At 40.4% G+C, this 21,957-nt stretch overlaps 1 protein-coding gene across 2 annotated transcripts in view; it reads right to left on the bottom strand.

Moving 5' to 3' along the window:
- TMEM132B (transmembrane protein 132B) overlaps window positions 1-18,447 on the bottom strand; it is a 60,516-nt gene extending 42,069 nt beyond the window's left edge. The window contains exon 1 of one of the 2 annotated variants that reach the window (XR_551826.1): window positions 18,310-18,373. The gene's annotated coding sequence lies outside the window, so the exon portion shown is untranslated. Of the gene's footprint in view, window positions 1-18,309 lie in introns of both variants that reach the window. The other variant, XM_008590497.1, reaches the window with a different exon arrangement.
- Between the last annotated feature and the right edge of the window lie 3,510 nt (window positions 18,448-21,957).

A 21,957-nucleotide genomic window follows, 5' to 3' on the forward strand; every position in this document is an offset into this window, starting at 1 on the left:
GTATATTGCTTTTGCACCATCATAAAGCTGAAAAATCATAATTTGAACCATATAAGTCAGGGACCATCTATAACATCTTGATCTTGTTAGTTAGGACTCTATAGTTACAAAGCAAAGACCTCCACTGAAAATTGAGAAGAGGAGGGATTTGGGATTTTTCATACTAATATAGGAGGTTCTACTCAATCCACAGGCTAGAAAGTGATAAAACCTCACCAAGGACTGGCGCTAGGAAATAGAATGTCACCAGGTCTGTCTCTCTGCCTCTTAGCTCTACTTTTCTCTGTTTCTCTCTTCTCATTTTGTGGAATGACCAGTTCTGCTATTCCCTGCATGTGGTAGACACAAAATAAGAACTTTATCTGTTACACTTGCAAAAAAGACTAGCTTATTTCCTTCCTAGGAGAGTTTCATTGGTCCAGCTCGGTGGGTTAACTGTCTAATCAAATAGTTCCAAGGCAGTGGGTTGCACAGTATAAACACGGCTGCTAGCAGCCCACTCACATGTGGGAGGAGAGGTGAGGGTAAGTAATTATCAGAAAGAAAGAAAAAAAGAAAAGGAAAAAATATAATTAACTCAAACTGGGAAGACAGCCCAAAAGGTGTCTACTGTGTTGATATAATTAAGTGAGCAAGATTTTCAAACTGGCTGCTTTCTCATTAGTGATGATTGATGCCATATTCACATTCATATGAGCCAAAAATTATCCAAGCAACATTTTCTCATTTTGTTTTCCTTAGCCCAAATGCCCACTCTCTCCTTTGAGTTAATAACAACCTCTTCTCTCACCTCAAGCAGTTCTGTGTACCGACTCTCTCCTTTTTGACTAAAGGAAGTCAGATGGCTTGAGATTCTCTGGGTCATCTGTCAGAGTCTCTCTCATGGAACCGGGCTACATGCCTGTGACAACTTAATCAGCAATGATTTGAGAGTAAAAGTTCTCCCACAAAATGCCAGGTGTTACATTCAAGAGTTCTCTTCCCTACTCAGAAAGATTTGAGGAAGGTTCCTTTCCTTTGGTTGCCTGCAAAAAGTAAAGAATCCTCCAGTGTGAAGGATGCTCCTTTGGGTCTCCCACTACATCACAGGGGCTCCTGGCAGGATTAAAACTGTGCCTTGTAAGCACCTGTGAAAATGTTTGCTGTTCAATTTAGACACAATGTCCTTTCACAAAATGATATTGGGAGTGGGACAGAAAAAACCTAAACACTAAGTATGAATGCTCCATTTGTTACACTGAACATAGCACACATTCATTAAATGCTACATTATAAAAATGAATAAATGAATCAACAGGCAAAAGGATTCATGTCTATTTATTCATTTAGTTAAGGTGCCCAGGATTAGATGCTGTGAATGCAGGTGTAAACAACTGAAATGTAGTCCCTGCCTTCATGGGTCTCACATTCTGTGAGAGACAGAAAACAAAAAACAAGTTGACAAGCAAACAAATAAACAAGTCAAAAAATAAATATAGTAATGTCAGCCAGTGGTAAATGGTATGAAAGAAAAAAAAGAGAAAATAGAATGGAGAAAAACAGGTCAGGGACTGGTCAGAGGAGAAGTAAAGAGTGGAATCATTATGATGACATGATCTTATTTCTATTGAATCTTTTCAACTACATTATCTCATATTTCTGATTTGTCTCCTTTAATTATTCCAATGGTTTTTGTTTACTGGATAGATGGAAGAGGATTCTTCATGGGCTTTTTCCTCCATCTAATCCATCCTTCACACTGTTGCCAAAATCACATTTATTTTCAGTTAATTTTCTAAAATTCTTACTCAGTAAAATGATAATAGGATAAGACCTCTAGCCCCTGCCTGTCCTTCCAATCTCACCTCCTAACTCATCTTGCATTACCTCAGCACCTCTGCCAGCAAAACTACACATTCATTGACTTCTTCTGCCAAGAGAACATTTCTTTTCATTGACTGCCTGGGGAGCTGCTATGTAATCATCAAGGCCAAAGTTAAGTGTTCCCCAACTCACCAAAACAGAGTTTAGTAAGTCCTTGTGCTGAGCTTACTTTTCTTCCATGCCTGGATTCTGAAAGAAGGCCCAGGTAACTTAAAACAATGTCTGTTTTTCGGATTTCCCACTCAATGATTAAGTTTGGAAATACATTAGAATCTTCAACACCTAAAACAAAAATCTTTGCAGAGAGGATCTTGTTTTATTGATTTACCCAGCAACCTCTACTGCTGCTTTTGTTTGTCCTGAGTCCCTGCCCACAGCATGAGCAAAGGATCCAAGATGAGCAAAGGACCCAAGCTTGACCATTCAGCTCCCTCAGCATGCCCCACACCTCTCACTCATCCATCCACCCTTAATCCCCACTCCCGGTACCCGCTCTGGCCACAGCACTAAGCCTAGGAGTTAGACTTATGCTGAGCTGGCCAAGGCCATGAGCAAAGGATCCAAGCTTGACCATTCAGCTCCCTCAGCATGCCCCACACCTCTCACTCATCCATCCACCCTTAATCCCCACTCCTGGTACCCGCTCTGGCCACAGCACTAAGCCTAGGAGTTAGACTTATGCTGAGCTGGCCAAGGCCCTTCCCCAAGAGTTTTTGAATGTGGATGGTAGGAAAGATTATTTTCGTCTCTCATTATAAGCATGTACAGATGTGACTTGAAGCTGCTTATGACTATGATCCCTGATTTGTCGATGAGCTGGTCTGAGAGAAGGAAATTGATACAAGAAAACAAGAAACAAAGTATCCCGACATAAATCTATTTTCTGGTTTCTGCCATCCCCAAAACCCCAGCCTTCCCACAATTGCTTATGAGAATCAACAAACTCCCTCTATTTGGGGAAGTTGGGGTAGTTCAACCTCACCATCCATAACCAGAAGTCCTGATTAACACACCTTTACCTAAAACTTCTGAGGGTCAGTGCTCTGCTCCTTAACATGAGACAATGGACCATGTAAGGTCTGCATGTCAGCTCCAGAAAACATCCATCCTGCCAAGGGAAAGTTTTCATTTCAAAATAACTGATTTTCATTTGCACATTGGTTTTAATTGGCACCTTTTCTATATCATTTTTATTATTATTTTAGGTGTCCCAGTCCCATCTCTGAAGTTAACTCTTGGTATTCCTGGGCCCATGACCCCTGACTAAATAAGATGACTCCATAAATTCATGGGTTAAGCAACTGCAGATGCGAAACTACCACTTTACTTTGAAAGAGCCTTCCTCAGCGATAGTACCAAGTCCTTGTTGCTGCAACTTGCTGCCTGTGTTGTCCACCAGACCTTGGTCCCTGAACTATTTTGGATTGGGGCAGGTCATCCATTCTTCAATGAATTCACACGCTATATTTCAATGAACACGTGTCACCTCTTACAGATTCAATCTGAAGGGACATCTTTGTTCACAGTGAAAGGCCTTCTTTCCTAAATGTCTCCCATCTATATTGCTTTGTATGTTCACTTCATCTTCAGTAAAAGAATGGCATGTGATTGCAACTCCATGACAATGATTTAAATCTGTTCATTCAGTGCTATAGATATTTCTAGAGGGTCGGAATTTCCTTCTAGGGCTCTGATTAACCATAGCATCCTTCTTCACAATGGTCCTCTAGCCTCACATGTACAATCGTTGTTCAGCCTTAATTCCGGTGACCCTTACCAGTCCTACACACCACAAACAGTCTCCTTTGCAATTCAAAATCCTTAGGATTCAGTAAGTCTTTCCTAAATTCTGTCTAATCACATTCATGGTGGCAGCACACAGTCAATAAAATACAGATTCTGGAGTAAGGTAAACCTGGACTCAATGTCTACATGCCTTGTTTCATACCTACATGATCTTGGACACCTAACCTCTCTGAACCTTAGTCTCTTCATCTCTGCAATGGAAATAATATTCCTGATATCTGAAGTGTTTACTGTGACTTTTACTTAAAATAGCCAGTGTAAAGGGCACTGGAGGAGAGTAATGGGCACCTGGCGGGCATTCAACAAATTTGAATTCTCCATCCTCCTGTCTCTTAGAAAGTTGCTGAAAGGAAAGAGCAATCTGTAGGACTTTAAAAGCTCTTGCCAAGTTATTTCTTTTTAAAAAATCAGAAAAGTATTCATTAATTTAGTATTTTTGAATACATACAATGAGAGTCTAGTGCCTTAACAAAGAAACAGGAGGATAGATACCATGCCTGCTTGGTAATGCTGATTTCTTGTTACATAGCATGCATTAACAGGTTTGAAGAGGAATCCTCCTTGCAGTTCTAAGATAGTTATAAATCATAAATATCTGTGTGAGGAAGGCAGGCCAAGTGTCTCCCCATACCTGAGAGATAGTTAACTGAAGCCAGACATGCTAAGTGCTCAGCTATGTTACAGAGCATGAAAGTGGTAAAGCAGGAGTTGAAACATAGCCTTAGAACACCCATTTTAGTGGGTTTTTTCTTTTTACTCTTCTGTTGGAAACACAATATATTTAACATGAGAACAGTTAGAAGAGAGTTTAAGGCCAAATAATAATCATAATGAAGAGTATTAACAATTATTAATTGCTTGTCCTGTGCAAGACATTCTACCATGTAGTAAAAATACACTGTTTTACTTATTCTGTTATTTATGAAGCCAAAATTCTTTTGCCCCATGTGCTTGAACAAAGTCCTATCTGTCCCAGCCAGAGCCATGGCACAAACGCTAGAATCAGAGCTGGAAAATCCTCAGTGTAGGATCCTCAGTGTTGTTTCATCACTTGAGGGCACTTTCAATAAAGGCACATGGGAATCCACCATTCTCGCGTGTGGCCTTCAGACACACAGATATCTCAGCACGTGGCCATCTAGGGCTTTTCCTACAACTGTGCTCGTATGAAAAGAAGTCAGATTGTAACCCAAATACTTGTTAATTGTTGACATGAAGGCTGTCAGGAAATCAATGATACATTTATTCATCTCTCTGTTCCTGGAAACATACTCTGGGGAGTGATATGGTTGAAGCCTTTGAGGACAGAAAGAACTCAGGAGTCCAGAGAATCAATGATTATTAGGGCAATCACTGGGGCTGAGGCTTTTACTTTTTGAAACAGACTTGTTAAATTGGACTTTATAAGTAGTAATAAACACATGAAATATTTTGGGGAGAACTTTTTAAGTTTAACCCAACATTGCAGAGAGGAATAGAAAATCATAACAGAGCTTTGAAATCAGAGATTTTCTCTTAGCATTTCAAGTTAAATCTTAAATGTTTTGATAGCAAATTAATCTAACAGAAGTTTAGAAACTGTATCCAGAAAAGAGTGAATAAATTGAATATATGAATAGAAATGATCTTTTACTGCTGGACGCCCATCCCTCTTGACAGTGGAATGGAAGACAGAAGTGCACATTTGTTAAACCAAGACTGTGCAATCCACTCCATCTACTCCTTGAGAAACCTCACTCCATTGTTTTCAGCTGAGACAGAATTTATATTTCCACCAGCTGCAAAAGGCAGCATTCATTTCTGAAGCTTCATATCAGTCTATTGATAGATATCAATAAAACACTAATAAATTGCTCATGCTAAATTCCCAGAGTATTTGGGGAAAATGTGAGATTCTCAGAATCTCTCATCTATACCCATCATGTCTCTATTGGTACAAGTAACTCTTGGCTAAAAAGGAGTTCTAACTCCTCTTTCTTTTATGCTCATAGTTCCTAGCATGGATGAATTTCTCTGTAGACATTTGAAATATTGAAGAGAAAAAGAGGACACATTTTTATCTGTGAAAGATAATTATCTTAACCTCTCAGGGTATGCTTAAAATAAATTTGTGGACAGTCCAAGAGTAGAGAAAAAATAGCCTGCCCCTGAAATAAGCAGTCTAATCACTCCAATGGAGCTGTGTTCAGTGTGAAATCAGAGTGCTCTCTTTATGCAGTGGTGGAGAGCCCAGGCTCAGAGTCGAGCTGTAGAGGCTCAGATCCCAGCCCTGGCAATTACCAGCTAGGTGGCCTTCATGTAGGTGACAGATTCACTGCCCTGTGCATCAATTTACTTATCTGTAAAATGTGGATTCTAACAGTCAGGCCACAGAGGATTATTTTGAGTCTTACATGAATTGATACACATAAACAGCCTCAGTGCTCAACACTTAGTAAGTGCTCAATAAGTGCTAGTTATTGTCACATACAAAGTCAGTCTCTGACGTTCATTTTGAAAGGCAAATAGGGCCAAGCCCATGGCGCACTCAGGAGAGTGCAGCACTGGAAGTGCAGCAGTGCTCCCGCCACAGGTTCGGATCCTATATAGGGATGGCCGGTGCGATGTGCTCACTGGCTGAGCGCAGTGAGGCTGGTCACAAAAAGGACAAAAAAAAAAAAAAAAAAGAAAGGCAAATATCCCATGATCCTCCAGAGAGTGACAACTAAGGTGGGTTAAAACCCCTGTGCACTGGACTACAAAGCCTCCCCCTCTTCCCTGAGCAATGTTATCATCTTCTGGCACAAATAATCTCAATGATGAGTGTGGAATATACTAAAAACCAAATGTACTTCACAGGGCCTGGTTTTCCAAAGCCTTGCAGTTTCAAATATTGACCTTGCAAGGACAGGAAATTTTCCTCAGGCTATAAGTCGCTGTTGCAAGATAAGAATGTGGCACAGCAGATTACTGGCTCAAAGACAGACTAGTTACTGATTGTTATGTAAAGATACTGAGAAATTGCCATTAAGAAGGAATGTTGTTAAGATCAAACTGTTGTTGATAGGACCACTTAATTGCCTTACTGGAATGTCATCTGGCTTGTTTCACTGTATGTTACCAGCCTATGTTGTTAAACTATAACCCTACCTTTGTTCTCTTCCTGTAACTTCCTGGTCTGGAAAATAAATGCAGGAAGAGAACCCCAATTTGTCATTAATTTCCCAAACAGAAGAGCTGGCTCTCACTTGAGCATTCCCAGGGAGATTAACCACTTCGGGGCCTCTCACTGCTCAGTAGAGATAGGCTTTGAGTAATCCTTTGCGTCTCCGTCACCCAGGGGAAGTGGGGTGACAAATCCATGGGGGGCGAAGCAACCCAAAGCAACAGATGAGACTGCAATCAAGTCATAAAGCACCTGCTCAGTGCCAGGCACAGTGCTAGGTGATGGGGATGTACTGATGAGAAAGATCGACAAGGTCCCTGTACAACATGAAGTTGCCAATGTAAGGGCAGAGACAGTTCAACAAGCCAGTAACCCACGCATTATTACACACCTTCTGTGACATCAAACCAGTCCTTGCTATGATAGCATTTGCTCAGTACACATTCATAGGAAAGAACTGAGTAGAAAGAGGCCTCTAACCTAAGGAAAGACTGACCCACACTGAGTTCCTGCTGTGCCTCCCTGTCATCCACAGGGATGTCATCCATTCAGTCTTCCAGTTGATGTCTACTGAGAACACTGAGCTCACCAGACACTGTGGGAAGTGCTGGAGCAGGGACATGAAAACTAGACATGGCCGCTACCCTCCAGGGACTCACCTATCGCTCCAAGTAACTGGCAGACAGTACACTTTGTTCTTAATAATGTTGCCAAATAACCAAAGACAGTTCAAATTCAGCTGTGATTGCAACATACAAACTAGCACCCTCACCTATCGTACAAATGAGAAGCCATAAACCTGAAATGCAAGATTGCCTACTGCACTGCAACTCCCTAAGAATTATCTCAGAAACAGGAGCTGTCCCTACGGTGTTCTCCAAAGTAATCTACTCTCAAACTAACAATTAAGAGGTTAAAGAGATGGCCAGATCCTCTAATGTGCTGTGCTCACCCCAGCATGGTCATGCTACACCACACTGAGATTCAGCAATTTTTTTCTCCTCTCCCCAGCAGAACAGGAGAGTTATGGAAGTGACAGTAGGCTGAGCTTTGTTACTTTTGGATATTATCTTTATACATTTTTAAAGATCATGCATTCAACAAACATTTACTGAGGGCCTACTGTGTGCCAGGCTATGCTCTATATGAGAGGGAATCAGCACTGAACAGAATAGACAAAAAACCTTGCCTTCCTGTAGTGGCTAATTCACAAGGTTTAATTCAGAAGGCTTGTCTGGTTAAGTACCAGTCGTCTAGGTGTTGTCCCTGGTCTGGCACATGACTTCTGATATTTCCCTCTTTGAACTTACTCACCAGCTATATTACATCAGGAGGACAGGAGACGGGGGAAGACATGCCCACCTGATGGTGCCTAGATAAAGTCCCCCATAGATTTAACAAAAAGTACAGAAACATAGGAGAGTGAGGTGCTACCAAAGAAGGAGGTGGTGCAGCAGAGCTCAGCCTACCTCACTTGACTCAAATGTCCCTAACGGGCTCTGTGCAAATGTCACCTAAAATCCCAATTCCTTGCTGTATGAGAAAAAATACTTTTATACTTGAGTCTCACTTCACTGTTTAGGATACACTTACAGAATCAACCTATGTGCTCCCATTTACATAACTTTTTAAAAATATCAGGGGCTTCTGCTTCTAAAATTAAGCTCAGTATCAACCAGGCTGAATCCTCATCAGGAAGAGCAAAGTCAAGTCACATCTCATCTGGCATTCCTGAAAGTCCACTGCCTAGCCTGGCTCATGATTACTAACTTCTGTTTACAAAGGACAAGCTTTCAAACTAGAAGCCTCCCTCCAAACCATACTGCTCAAGATTCTCTCTGAATTCTTAAGGTATAGAGGGTAACCAGTCTATACTCTGAAATCTCCACAGAGAGCAGAGAGTGGTTCCTATCATATGCTTCTAACTCCTTGAAACTGCATCAAAAAGAATAAACTACTTGGGGACAAATTTAAAAGAAGAGCAAAACTTATGCTCTAAAAACTATAAAAGCATTGTTGTAAGAAATTATAGTCCTATGTAAATGGAAAGATATCCCATCCTCATAAATCAGAAGACTTAATTAACGTTGTTAAGTTGGTAATACTCCCCAAATTAATCTACATATTCAATGTGATACCTATCAAAATCCCTAAATTCTAGCTTCCTATGTGGCAGAAATTGGCACACTGATTCTAGATAAAATTCATATGGAAATTCAAGAGACCCCAAATAGTCAAAATAATCATGAAAAAGAATAACAGAGTTTGAGAACTCACACATTCCAATTACGAAACTTGCTACAAAGAAATGGAAATCAAGACAAAATGGTACTGTCATAAGGATAGTCAAATGGATCAACGGAATAGAGTGGTAAGTACATAAAGAAACCCTCACATTTGTGGTCAGGTGGTTCTTGATAAGGATACTAAGACAATTCAATAAGAAAAGAATGGGGGGAAAATAGTCTTTTCAACAAATGGTGCTGGAACAACATGATAGCCACATGCAAAAGAAATGAATTTAGACTCTTACCTCATACAATACAGAAAAATTTACTCAAAATGGATCATAGACCTAAATGGAAGCACTAAAACTATAAAACTTTTAAAAGAATATATATGAGAAAATGTTTGTGAACTTGGGCTAAGCAATTTTTTCTTAGATACAATAGCATCCTGACCATACCAGGTAATGGCAAAGATATGGAGGCCATGGGATTCTCAAATCTGAGGATAGGAATGTAAGATGGTGCAACCACTTGAGAGAAAAGTTTAGCAGTTTCTTGAAAAGTTAAACATAAACTACCATATGATACAACGTTTCTGCTCCTAGAAAAATGAAAGCTTATGCCCAGACAAAGGCTTGTATGAATGTTGATGCCAGTATTAGTTGTAATAGCCAAAAATTAGGAACAACCCAAATGTCCATCAACAGACTGATACACTGTGGGATATTCATACAAAGGAATACTACTCAGTAGTAAAAAAAGAAATAAATTAGTAATACACATAACAACATGAGTGAATCTCAAATTAATTATACTGGGTAGAAGAAGCCAGACTAAATAAGAGGAAGAGAGAGAGAGAACGCATACTTTATAATTCCATTTATACAAAACTCTAGAAAATGAAAATTAATCTTCAATGACAAAGAGCAGGTAAAGTGCTGCCTGGGGATAAAAGGAGAGGGGCAGGAGAGAGGAAATTACAAAAGGACACAAAGAAAGTTTTAAGGTTAAGAATATGTTCACTGTCTTGATTTTAGTGATTATTTCACAGCCATGAAACAATCAAAACTCATCAATTGTACACTTTAAATATGTGCAGATTATTGTATGTCAGTTACAGCCCTATAAAAGCTGTTAGAAAGAAAAATGGTAGAGGGTGACAGCAGACTCAACACAAAGCCATTGTACCTAGATCCACGCATGCCCGTGTCAAGATCTTACAGTCAGGTGATCCAGTGAACTTCTAAACTTTGAATAATTTGGCTTTCTTCAAGAAACCCAGTGAACTCAAATATAAAGCTAATACATTCTGCCCACAATCAAGCTGCATGGACGGAGTTTAAATTGTGAACCAAGCACCAAAACATCAACAAGAACCCTCTTCCCTCCTCTCGAACCCAAAATAAATACGTCTCCAGTAGACACAAGGCACCAGGGCCATATTTGATCAGACCTAATATTAAACACTTTAAGAGGCCCAAGTCTCTGGTAAAATCCACAACCTTGGACCTAAGCAGGGCCTGGATGGAGAAGAGTGGAAGAAAGGCCTCCAGCAGAGGAAGGAAGGAGGCACCTTGCAATGTTTACTGGGCAACTGAAGCTCAGAGGTTTGCAGGCTTAAGTTGGCTCATTCTAAGAGTTCTCTGAATTATGCAGAAACAATTCCAGAGTGTTCTTAATTAGAGATGCCAAAGAAAGAAATTAACAAACGATCTAATTATTATTGGAATCATAGTGAAGCTGACAGGAACAAAAGGTTGAGAATGCAGCAATATCTATCTGTGGCCAACAAGAATGACATGACACGTCTCCAATTAGAACGGAACAATAAAAGACCAAATTACCAGCGTAAAGAAGGACAAAATTAGGCAATAACATCCAAACTGCCTGACAACTTATTCTTAACTGCCTTGCTTCTGGTGTTGAGTGAAGAGAGGAAACTCATGCCCAGAAATAGAATAACAATGGTTTTTGCAGGAATTTTTGTTGAGTATTACTAAAGAGAAAGAAATAGGCTTAAACCTCTTTTGAAATTTTCTATGTTATTCCAAGTAAAATTAGGATTAGTCTGAGGCAGTTAGATTTGGGTGTCTATTATTTGCAACAACAACAACAACAAAAAAAAAAATACTTACCAATGCAGGAATTCAACCTAGTCTTGTTAGAGCCTACTACCTGCCACACCTGTCCAGTCTCCTCTACCTGAATAGTGATGTACCTTGCTCAGTGACATCAGTTCAAGTGAACCTCTCTAAGGACCACATTCAGAACACACCCACCTTCCATTTTATCCTCCTTATAAATCCATCACTTACGGGAATTTTGATCACACAGCCTTTCATAGGTGCTGCACATTAACCCGGGAAATGCAGCTCTCTCTCGAAGATGTCGATGTTTTCCAGAGTGTTAATGTTTTCGATCGAGCTTTACTTACTGACCAGTTCTCAACACATTGCTCAGCAAGCAGCAGAAAACTTTATATTTTTTCTGGTATCCATTGCCTTACCTTACCCCTCACAGACCAAGTTTGGAAACAGGATCCTTCCCTGGGGCAGGAAGGTTTTAAAATGTGAATGCCCTTTTATTAGCCCTTTAACATCTCATTACTGCAAGTCCAGCTGATACCAGAAGGCTGGAAACTTAATTACTGCAGCTGTAAGTCAGAGAGCATCATCTTCAAGATCCACATGAGTTCATATTTATTTCTCTGCAAGTGTGAAAGAGTTCATCCCCTGCTGATGATGCATAACTGGCTTCTATGGTTCGGGAAACCATAAGCCATTGACAAACAATACAATTGCAAATATGTAAAAGCGTGAAGCGATCACTTAGTCAAAAAGATAGACACTGAAAGATTAAATCATAATTACAATATGGAAATTGCGTCTTTCTTCCTTCCTCAAAGACCTTTAAAGGTATTTGCAAAGAAAGGAAAGCACACTGTAGTAGGCAGCTTAAGACCTCCCCACAAAAATGTTCATATCTCAATCCCCAGAATCTGTAAATATATTACTTTACATGGTATAATGGGTTGAACTGTGGCCTCCAAAAGATATGTCCAAGTCCTAATCCCCAGTACCTGTGAATGTGATCTTATTTAGAAAAACGGTTTTTGCAGATATAATTTTAAGGATCTGAAAAAGAGATTAACCTGAATTAGGGTGGCCCCTAAATCCAATAACAAGTAACCTTATAAAAAAAGGTCATACAGAGACACAGGGGTAAGACCATGTAACAAAGGAGGCAGATATTAAAGTTATGCAGCCACAAGCCAAGGAATGCCTGGAAACACTGGAAGCTATAAGCAGCAAGAAAGGATCCTCCCCTAGAGCCTCTGGAGAGAGCGGGGCCCTACTGATACCTTTTATTTTGGACTCTGTCTTCCAGAACTGTGAGAGAATAAATCTCTATTGTTTTAAGCCACACCAAATTTGCGGTAACTTGTTACAGCAGCTCTCAGAAACTACTACCTGTGGCAAAAGAACATTGCAAATATAATTAAGTTAAAGATCTTGAGATGGTTTATCCAGGTGGGCCCAATGTAATCATAAGGATCCTTATAAGAGGGAGGCAGGAGGGTCAGAGTCAGAGAAGCAGATGTAATAATGGATCAGAGGTCAGATAGACAGAGATTGGAAAATGCTACACTCTGACTTTTAACATGGAGGAAGGGGCCACTGCCAAGAAATACTGGTGGCCTCTAGAAGCTAGAAAAGAAAAAGGAACAGATTCTCCCCCAGAGTTTCCAGAAGGAAGGCAGCCCTACCAACTCATTTTAGACTTCTGGCCTCCAGAACTGTATGATAATAAACGTGTTGTTTCAAGCCACTATGTTTGTAGCAACTTATTACAGCCGCCATAAGAAACTAATACACATGCCTTCCAGATGATGTGGATGAAAACAAAAGTCTTTTCAAATTCAGAGACATCCCATTATCAGCTGATTCCCTAATGGGAAAGCCAAAGGAATGATATTCTGCTTTTAGCTCATAAGAGCACCAGTGTGCCACCTTTCCCCTACCCCAACCTGCTCCACAATGTCCTACACAACCTTTAAGAAGGACAATTCAGGATGCACAGAGGTTAAGATCATAGGCTCTGGAGCCAGCCTTCCTGGGTGGGAATTCTGACACCTACATCCACTAGAGCTTGAGTGAGTTACTTCACCCTTCTGTGTGGCATTTCCTCATATATAAACTTTGGATAGTAGTACTACCTTAAAGACTTGTTATGAAGATGAAGCGGGCCAATACTTATAATGTCCTTATTATAATAGTATCTGGAACTTAATAAATGTTCAGGAAATGTTACCTATTAATACTCTTAGCTGTAGTATGCTCCTAAGGGCAGAATTCATATGCATTCTACTTTTGAAACTCCCAAAGCTCTTTATGTTTCCCTCCACAAGTAGATGGTTAATAAATATTGGTGGAAAACATCCCCATGAGAAGAGAAGACAACCTGGATCATAAGATCCCAAGTCACCAATCAATGCCAAGTCCCTTCACTACAGAGGACCTTCCATCTCTCTTTGAAGATTTCATTAACAGAAAATATTCACTGGAGATGTTCCAATAAAGACAAGGCAACCATTCTTGTACAGTATCTTGTTTCATCTCTGAGAATCACTAGTGTTTATTCATTCATTCATATATTCAACAAATATTTACTGTGTTCCAGACACTGTGCTTAGGATTGGAAACAGAATAGTTAGTAAAACAGACATAGTTATTGATACTGTGGACCTTACAAGCAGTACAGGTTAAAATTTATACATACACCATGAAATACTACTCCGCCATAAAAAGGAATGAAATTTTCCCTTTTGCAACAACATGGATGAGCTTGGAGAAACTTACATTGAGTGAAATAAGCAAATCACAGAAGGATAAATACCATATGTACTCACTCATAACTGGGAACAAAGAGAGAAAGAAGGAAGGAAAGGAAGACCACAGTGCTGTGCTGGACTTGCAGGGGGAGGGAACATACCTAGGGATACAAAGTGGAGTGAGGAAAGGGGGATGAGGAGGGAGGTCAGGGATAATTGGGGGGATAATTGGGTGGGGGCAGGGGGTATAATCACAATTTGTGGTAATAAGCATGCTGCCAGTATGGATCTGGCCATCACATCTTAGGCACGAGTTGTGACAATTCGCTTTGTACCCCATGAATATTCATAACCAATAAAAACAAAACAAAACAAAATAAATAAATAAAATAAAATTCATAGGTATATCAATATAGATATGGATATAAATATAAACATGCAGATATGTAGATATAATATATTTACTGCACTATGTGACTTCCTTTAGATTTGCACTCATTTAATCATTCCAAAAACTGCACATTGGGATTTTATCACACAGATTTAACAAACAAAAAGTCAGTTACATGTGCTCAGAATAACTTTAGATTGCCACCAGATAAGACTTTCACCAGTAGACATAAAAAAGAAGAATAAAACGGAGTGAGAGGAAATTTATCTTCATCTCCCCTCAAATCCAATTTATCTAGACTTCCCCCAACATTACCTTCGAAACTAAACCTTACCCTTTACTGCTCCAAGAAATTTGCCACAACTCAAGTGCAAGGAAAACATATTTTTTTAAATCAACTTTATTTTAAACTTGTAAAAACCCAGGTGTTCTGTAATGGATTTTCAAGAATTATTTTGATTATTGTTAGTTCTGCTTTACACAATGAGTTTAGAACAAATCTCTATGGACAATACCTTTCCATTGATTCATTATCATCTCCATTTTACAGATAAGGAAACTGGGCTCAGAGACGTTAAGTAATTCAGTCAAACAGTGAGGAAGGTGGAGTCAAGATTTGAACCAACATCATCTATTTGAGAGCTTAACCAAAGACCTCACTACCTCTGAAGTCTTTTTCTTTATATTGAACTAAAAATGGCTCCCTTTTAACTTCCACTCTTGGAATATAAAAAGCACAAATCTACTCCATCTTCTACATGATGGCCTTTCAAAGACTTAAAAAGAGTTGCCACATCTCCCTCTCTATCCCACCCCTGGGCCTTTTCTTCTCATCACCAGGCTAAACACTCACACTTCCTTCAATCATTTCCCTGTGATTTGACTCCAAGAGCCTTATGTACCCTGGACACTCTTTGCAGAACACAATCCAACTTTCCAGTGTTCCTCTTATGGCCTAGAAAAATATAGAATTCTCTGTTGGAGTGAGACAGTGAATTCTATCATTCAATGCTTGTCTTTTTTAGGGACCAGAGTACAAGAAATATCTCACTTTCCTCTGAAATCTACCTTCAGAAACCAGCAGCATATGTGTGAAGTGAAATGACAAATGTCCCTCAGCCTCCATGTGGGAGATGAGAGAGAGTGCTGGGGAGTGCAGTGAGCCAGAGGACACAGGCCTTACTCAAAAGGGCATCCTCTATTCAACTCCAGGTTGAGGTCCACAGGAAGAAATGTGGGCCTGGGGCCACCTGACCATGTGATTTTTCATAAGAATCTTGAAATCCAGATTTCCATGTGAATTTAACAATTTTTACATTATGGCAACAAATTGAATAATAATAGAATATATACACATGCAGACACACACACACATACACACCCCTCTGGGCCAGATGTGGTCGGAAGTCTGACTGCCTGTGACCTCTGTTCTGAATCATGTACCTATTCATGCTAATTAAAATCAAGTCAGCCTGTAGCAGCCTCTTCAGTTGACTCACTGGATCTCACTATTGATAAAAATATCAAGGCTTTTTGCACATGCATGTGCACACACACTACTATTAAGCTGCATATTCTACTTGGTTTTTTTTATTTTTAACTTAAAAGTAGTTGACAGCTTAAAAATTAACATTTATCCCTTCTAATCTTGCCACATTAGGCCAAGGTTATAGGTTGTCAAAGTCACTTCTGTCCTCAGATTCTGTCCCCTAAAAGTCATACAATCCCAAAGAAGCTAATTTGTTTGTATATTACCATATTTTACACCTTCCTAAATTCACACTTTCTGCTAACCTGGATGATAGTCTCAATGCATAGAATTCCAGTGCACAAAGATCCCTGGTGAACCCTGCAAGGCACTCCCCGGGAATCACACAGTGTTTTCTGTACTATGAAGCAGTGGCTGAGTGACAACTCCTCAGACTGAGTGGGTATCTCCAGAGGATGCTAATAAATGTGCTATATGTTTGGGGATGCCTCTGGGATGATGCCGAGGCCAGTACACAGGTCTGTGGTCAACTCCATTCATTTCAGAGTTGTGGCAAAATTTATTATAAACATCAGCTCTGAAGCCATGACAAATGAATCACAGCCAATTAATTAAACCTCCTCAATTGACACAGGCCCCAGGATTTGCAACCCTAAAATAATCTTAATGTAGCTCTAAACTTGGTGATGTAGACTCCACTTTGCTCCTCTGAAGATCAGGCAATAATTTGCTAGAAGAAGGCTATCTTCATAAGACTACAAAAGTGGCAGTTGAGCAAAAAACTATCGTCTTACAAAATAATGTATCTATCAGCTGGACAGAGGATATTTTTAGTACATTTAGTACATTTCTGTGAAGTTGAGACAACCAAGGATAAGGCAGTAATAGGATCCATGAACTTGGACTTGCCTCTCTAGGGTAGAGTCCTTCATAGCAGGAAATGAGGACTCCATCCTGGGGGTATCTACACTGGCTCTCAGGAGAGAACAAAAGGCTTAGGGAACTTCAGAGTGGGTTGTTTGTTTAAGCCCATAATGGCATAAGCACACAGATACCATCTCCATATGCCACCTTCAGTGTCTCCTTTCTAGAATGACATGGGGATGGTAAGAAATGTGCATTGTCAAAGGCAACCAAGGGCCATGCATCATCAACATTTTTCATCTGTGCAGAGGATCACCTATGACTTGGTTCAGATCTTTCTAAATACTGAATATTTAAGTCCTTAGGTTTATTTGTACTCTGTGAGCATCAAACCTGCCCACAGAGTACAGGGACCACCAGGAGCCCCAGGGCAGGTTTTAAGCTAGTTCACCTTCCACCTCCAGGGAGAATTAATTTTCTAAGCCCAGGAAACAAGCTTTGCCGAACTTGAGTTTCCTACAGATTATTTTTTTAATTCAACCTCACTAATACATCATTTCTTCATCAAATTTTCTCTTGCTTAAGACACAACCTTTTGTAGATCACAGCAATAAAAAATCAACCCCTCCCAGACCTTTTCTACCTACCATAGGGAAACCCATAGAGGCCTTTCTATCTACTGCAAAGTTCTTAAGACTGAGACCAAGTTTTTCTAACCTCTAAACAGGAGCTGGTAAAATATAAGGAAGGAAGGGACTCAGCATTATTGTATTTTTCTAAAATAAATGAATAGATTGAACCTGTGGACTCTTTTAGCAACTTAAAGGAGGAAGGATCATTCTGAAGATTTAAGTCCTTTGTCCCTGAAGTCTCTGCTGCAAAAGCAAATCGCAACCACTATGCTAAGAAAAAAGTAGGCAGAAACACTAAATTTGGTGGTTCAATAAACCCCTGCAAAGAGCATGAAAAAAATCCATCCGCTGGTTCCTGGCAGAATTTGGAGTCATAAACACAGCTAATTAAAATGAAAACTCCAGCAGAAATGTCCATGGCCAGATTTCCCAAACTGTGAGCTGTATCTCCCTGGTTATACTCAAATTAAGTTAGGGGCACATAGATGATTTTTTGATTTTAATAGTTAGTCATTTATTGTAATGCATATTAACAAAAATTTAGTACATCAAGCTCATGGGTTTTATTGTCTTATAATGAGGCTAAATGAGGTTTCAAGTTTGAAAAAGTGAAGCATTTATTAGCACCACTCTCTAACCAACTGAGCTAAATGAGTGCCCCCCAAAGGCGAGGCATTTAAAGAAAATATATTAAGTTAAATAATATTATTAGGCCCAGAGAGTTAGCAAAAAATTGAGAAGATGGTGTGTGGCTTGCTAAAGTTAGAAAAATATTGTCCTATGAGGAAAGAGAGAGGGAGAGAGGGACAGGAAGAGGGGGGAAAGGGAATGAATTATTTCTGCTGGAGACTGAGGGTCGGGGTCCCCTCTCCAGGGAAGCAGGCGATGCCGCAGCCCCGGACCCCGGAGTCTCCGCTGTCAGTCATCCCCTCCTCAGTGAGGTCACTCTGGCTCCAGCCCTTCAGAGCAGGGGCGCTCGGTCAGAACAAGACCCTGGGGACAAAAGGAGGGGCGACAAAGAGGACCGAACGCTGGGGGGATCTGTAGACAAAGCCCTGACCTTAACGACGTCTTCATCGGCGGACTTGCATTCCACAGACTCCGACACGTCGAGCACGGAACCGTCCTCCTGAACCGCCACGACTCTGACGGGAACCGCGACAGGCTTTCCGGTGAGGACGGCGGTGTTGAGAAGCTCCGTGTCCTGCCCGAGAGAAGAGGGCACAGGTCGGAACACGCGCACCCAGGGCGGCGGGGCAGGAGCCGCCCACCGAGCCCCGCGACCCTGGCTCTGGCTCCGCACTTTAAACCGCTTCTGGTGCATGAAGTCAGGAATGGAAGAGCCTGACAGCCAGACCCTCGTCCCAGGGCCCGGGGGCAGGGTCTCCGTGCAACCCCCGACCTCCAGCTCCCTGTCCCCACTGCCACCCACCCCCACCCTCCTACAGACACGTCTCGCACACAGCACAGAGCCCTATTCAATACTTTCCAAATCTTAGCTAAAGGTTCATTTAGTAAGTGACTGCCTAATTTTCAGTGTTTATTAACATGGTGACTATAGCCTTCACTGCGATTTTAAACTAGGAAAGACGACAGCACAAAGAACAGAACTGGTCACATTTTAAACCCCTGCCCCTGAGCTGACCACCAGCACCCTTCCTCCCCTCACCCCCACTACCCCCAGGGATTTCCATTTAGACCCAAGTATTTTTAAACACTGATGCTTGTTAGTTTCTCTCTTCCTCTGACAGAACCTTGGGGTTCTGTAGGATCTTCATAATTTATCTTAAATATGTCTACTTCCCCCATCCACATTACCAACTTCCACATCAAGCCGACGTCTCTTACTTGAACAACTGATCTCTCTGTGACTCCTCAAAACAAAGATGTTCTTTTACTTTTAGTATAATTCACATTATTTCTCCCAGCTTAAAGCAAATTGAGAGCATTCAACTATTTGTAAGATAAAATCCAAACAAACCTTCATGGAGTGGTCTGACGCTTGCCTGACTCTCCAGTGCTCTCTTTTTCCTTTCTCTCTGTCCCTTACCACAGACATCTTTTTATCTCTTCCAACAGTGCAATCTCATTTATGCCTTCTGATCTTATATATGCAGAGCCTTCTACCCAAAATTCACGTGGCTGTCCTTTCATCCTTCAGATCTAAGCATAAATGTTCACTTCTTTGGAGAAATGGGGCTTTTCTGCTTGCTCACAGTGTGAATTAAGACAATTCCCTGTTATTATGTGTCATAGTCTTTCCCTGAATGGTAGTTCCTGAAATTCATAATTATATAACATTTTTTGTGGTTATGATAGCATTTAGAAACATTAGACTCTACATTCCAGAAGGGTATGGCGCCATCTCTGTTCAGAGAATCTGGGACAGTGTCTGGCCTGTGAAAAGCAATGCAGAAGAGAGACCACCTGCATGGGCTCTGGGAACAGACTGCTTGGGTTTGAGAACAGCTCAGCATCTGTTTCAGTGAAGATTGTGTGTAACTGCTGCTACAAAAAAACCTGGCTTAAGCGAAATAAGCCAGCATGAGTTTATATGCCTCTTACAAAACCAGAATTCTGGAGTAGTATGGCTGCTGGCCTTGGTCCTGTGGCTCAGTGGGGTCAGGGCTACTTCTCTACAGTTCTGTTGGCCACACATTCAAGGTAGCAAGGTGAATCTAGCACACCAGCCATCTCTAACTGCTGTCTACGCAGGGAGAAGGTGAAGAGTGAAGGAGTTCACCTGCTGCACCTGCCCCTTTTCATTAGGAAATCAAAAGCTTGTTACTAGGCCAAGCCCACCTGCAAGGGAAGCTGGGAAAGTTGGCATCTATATGGAGGTACAATGGAGATGGGGGTTGTAAACGGCTTTGTACAGCCTATCACAGCATCTTGCAACAAAATCTTACATCCCCTGTGCCTGGGTTCCCTGATCTGGAAAATAAGGATAATAAAAGCAACTACTGTGTGGTGACATTATGAAGATTCAATCAAACAATCAATGTGCAAAGCTTAGAACAGAACTGGTATGTAATGAGTGACAAGCACTCAGTAAATACAGCTGTGATGGAAGGTGCTCTAAAATACTTACTCAGTGAATGAATTAAAGAAGCACTGAGTAGGTTCACAAAGGGACTCTGGTGGAGATGCGACTTCCACACTTGCCTGAGAGAAAGAGAGTCAACCAGAGAAGCTGGTAGACAACTGGGCAACACAGCTCAGAGGTAAGTGTTCATCAAACATTCAACAATTGGCTTCACTAGAAAGAACAGATAATTATTTCCATGACTCCCAGAATATATCAATAAGATCATTGTTTTATTTCAGTGCTCCTTTCACACTTGGAGTCCCTAGCCTCAGCTCAGGCACTAAGTGGTTCCACATTCAATTTTCTAAATCAGCCACCCACTCTCCATCCCAAATGTGATTGGGAAGACATGATGGGGTAAGAGATGAAGTCAACTTTTAACAACAACAATAATAATAGCTAAAACTTAGCTATTATGGGACAGGCAGTATTCTAGTATTTTATATATAATTAATTGCTCATTCAATTTTCTCAATAACCTTCCCAAGATAGTTACTAGTACTATTTCCATTTTCTACATGATTTGTTTTTCATTGACATTAAACCTGCAAATAAAAGCCACTTGTCAACAGAAAACATTAACTTTTTAATCAGTATTCAAAAACAATGACAACCCACCCTAGAAAAGGTGAAAAATTGTTTGTCTTTTTTTTATTTCTTACATGTGTTCTCTCCTCTGGATAGAATCTTGAGAAGATAAATTCAAAAGAATATAACTGTACTCCATGTTCCTGAGCACTCCATTCTCACCAGGAATATGAAATATATTCACATTTACATATATTTATATTAAAGCATACAGTGAAGACAGGAAGCACTATAGAAGTTGAGATGAGAACTCACCAAGAAGGGACAATGATGTGGAAGTGGAAATAATCATAACACATACAAAGAACAGAGATCATATCACAGTCCCAGAACAAACTGCTAAATTCAACTCAATAATGCAACTGAAAATACCAATATGGGTGTTTTCTGTGTGTCATGAGTAGGCATTAATTTTGCCTGCTGAATATTCATTCCTCCCTCCTCTTTTTAATAACAATGTTTCATTTTTCATTTGTATATCATTCCACTCCTGCTGTCAGTGAATATGACACTGATCATAGCCCATTCATTCAGGCTTCACTGAAGAGCACATACCCAAATCTGATCAATAAGGTATTCCAACACTTTGTCCACAAAGACTGATTCAAGCAAACCCCAAACAAAGGAAATCAGAGACAGGAGTAGTAGAGACCAATTGCTGGGAAAGATTCATGAGTTCCCTGAATCCAGCTATATCTGAAGTCGATTATCTTTGGAAATTTGGGCATACAAAATAAACTTTTTCACTAAAGTGAATTTGAATTGAGATTTTTTGTTACTTACAACTGAAAGTCTTGACACATGAAGCTAGGCAATATGCTAGACATTCGGGAAAGAGAAAAGACTAAAAACATCAATCCCTACCCTGCAGAAGCTCACAGCTTCCAAAGAAGACACTACTATATTTTTCCCAAACTGGGTTTCAAGGGAGGTGACTTTGATTTTCATAACAACAAATCATAACTGATCCAAGCTTATGATTTTATTACACATATCTTTGCAGCCATGTTTCCTCTTCCAGCTTTTTCATGG

Source organism: Galeopterus variegatus, unplaced genomic scaffold (assembly GCF_000696425.1).
Source record: "Galeopterus variegatus unplaced genomic scaffold, G_variegatus-3.0.2 Scaffold6161, whole genome shotgun sequence".
In the NCBI taxonomy this organism is placed as follows: Eukaryota; Metazoa; Chordata; class Mammalia; order Dermoptera; family Cynocephalidae; genus Galeopterus; species Galeopterus variegatus.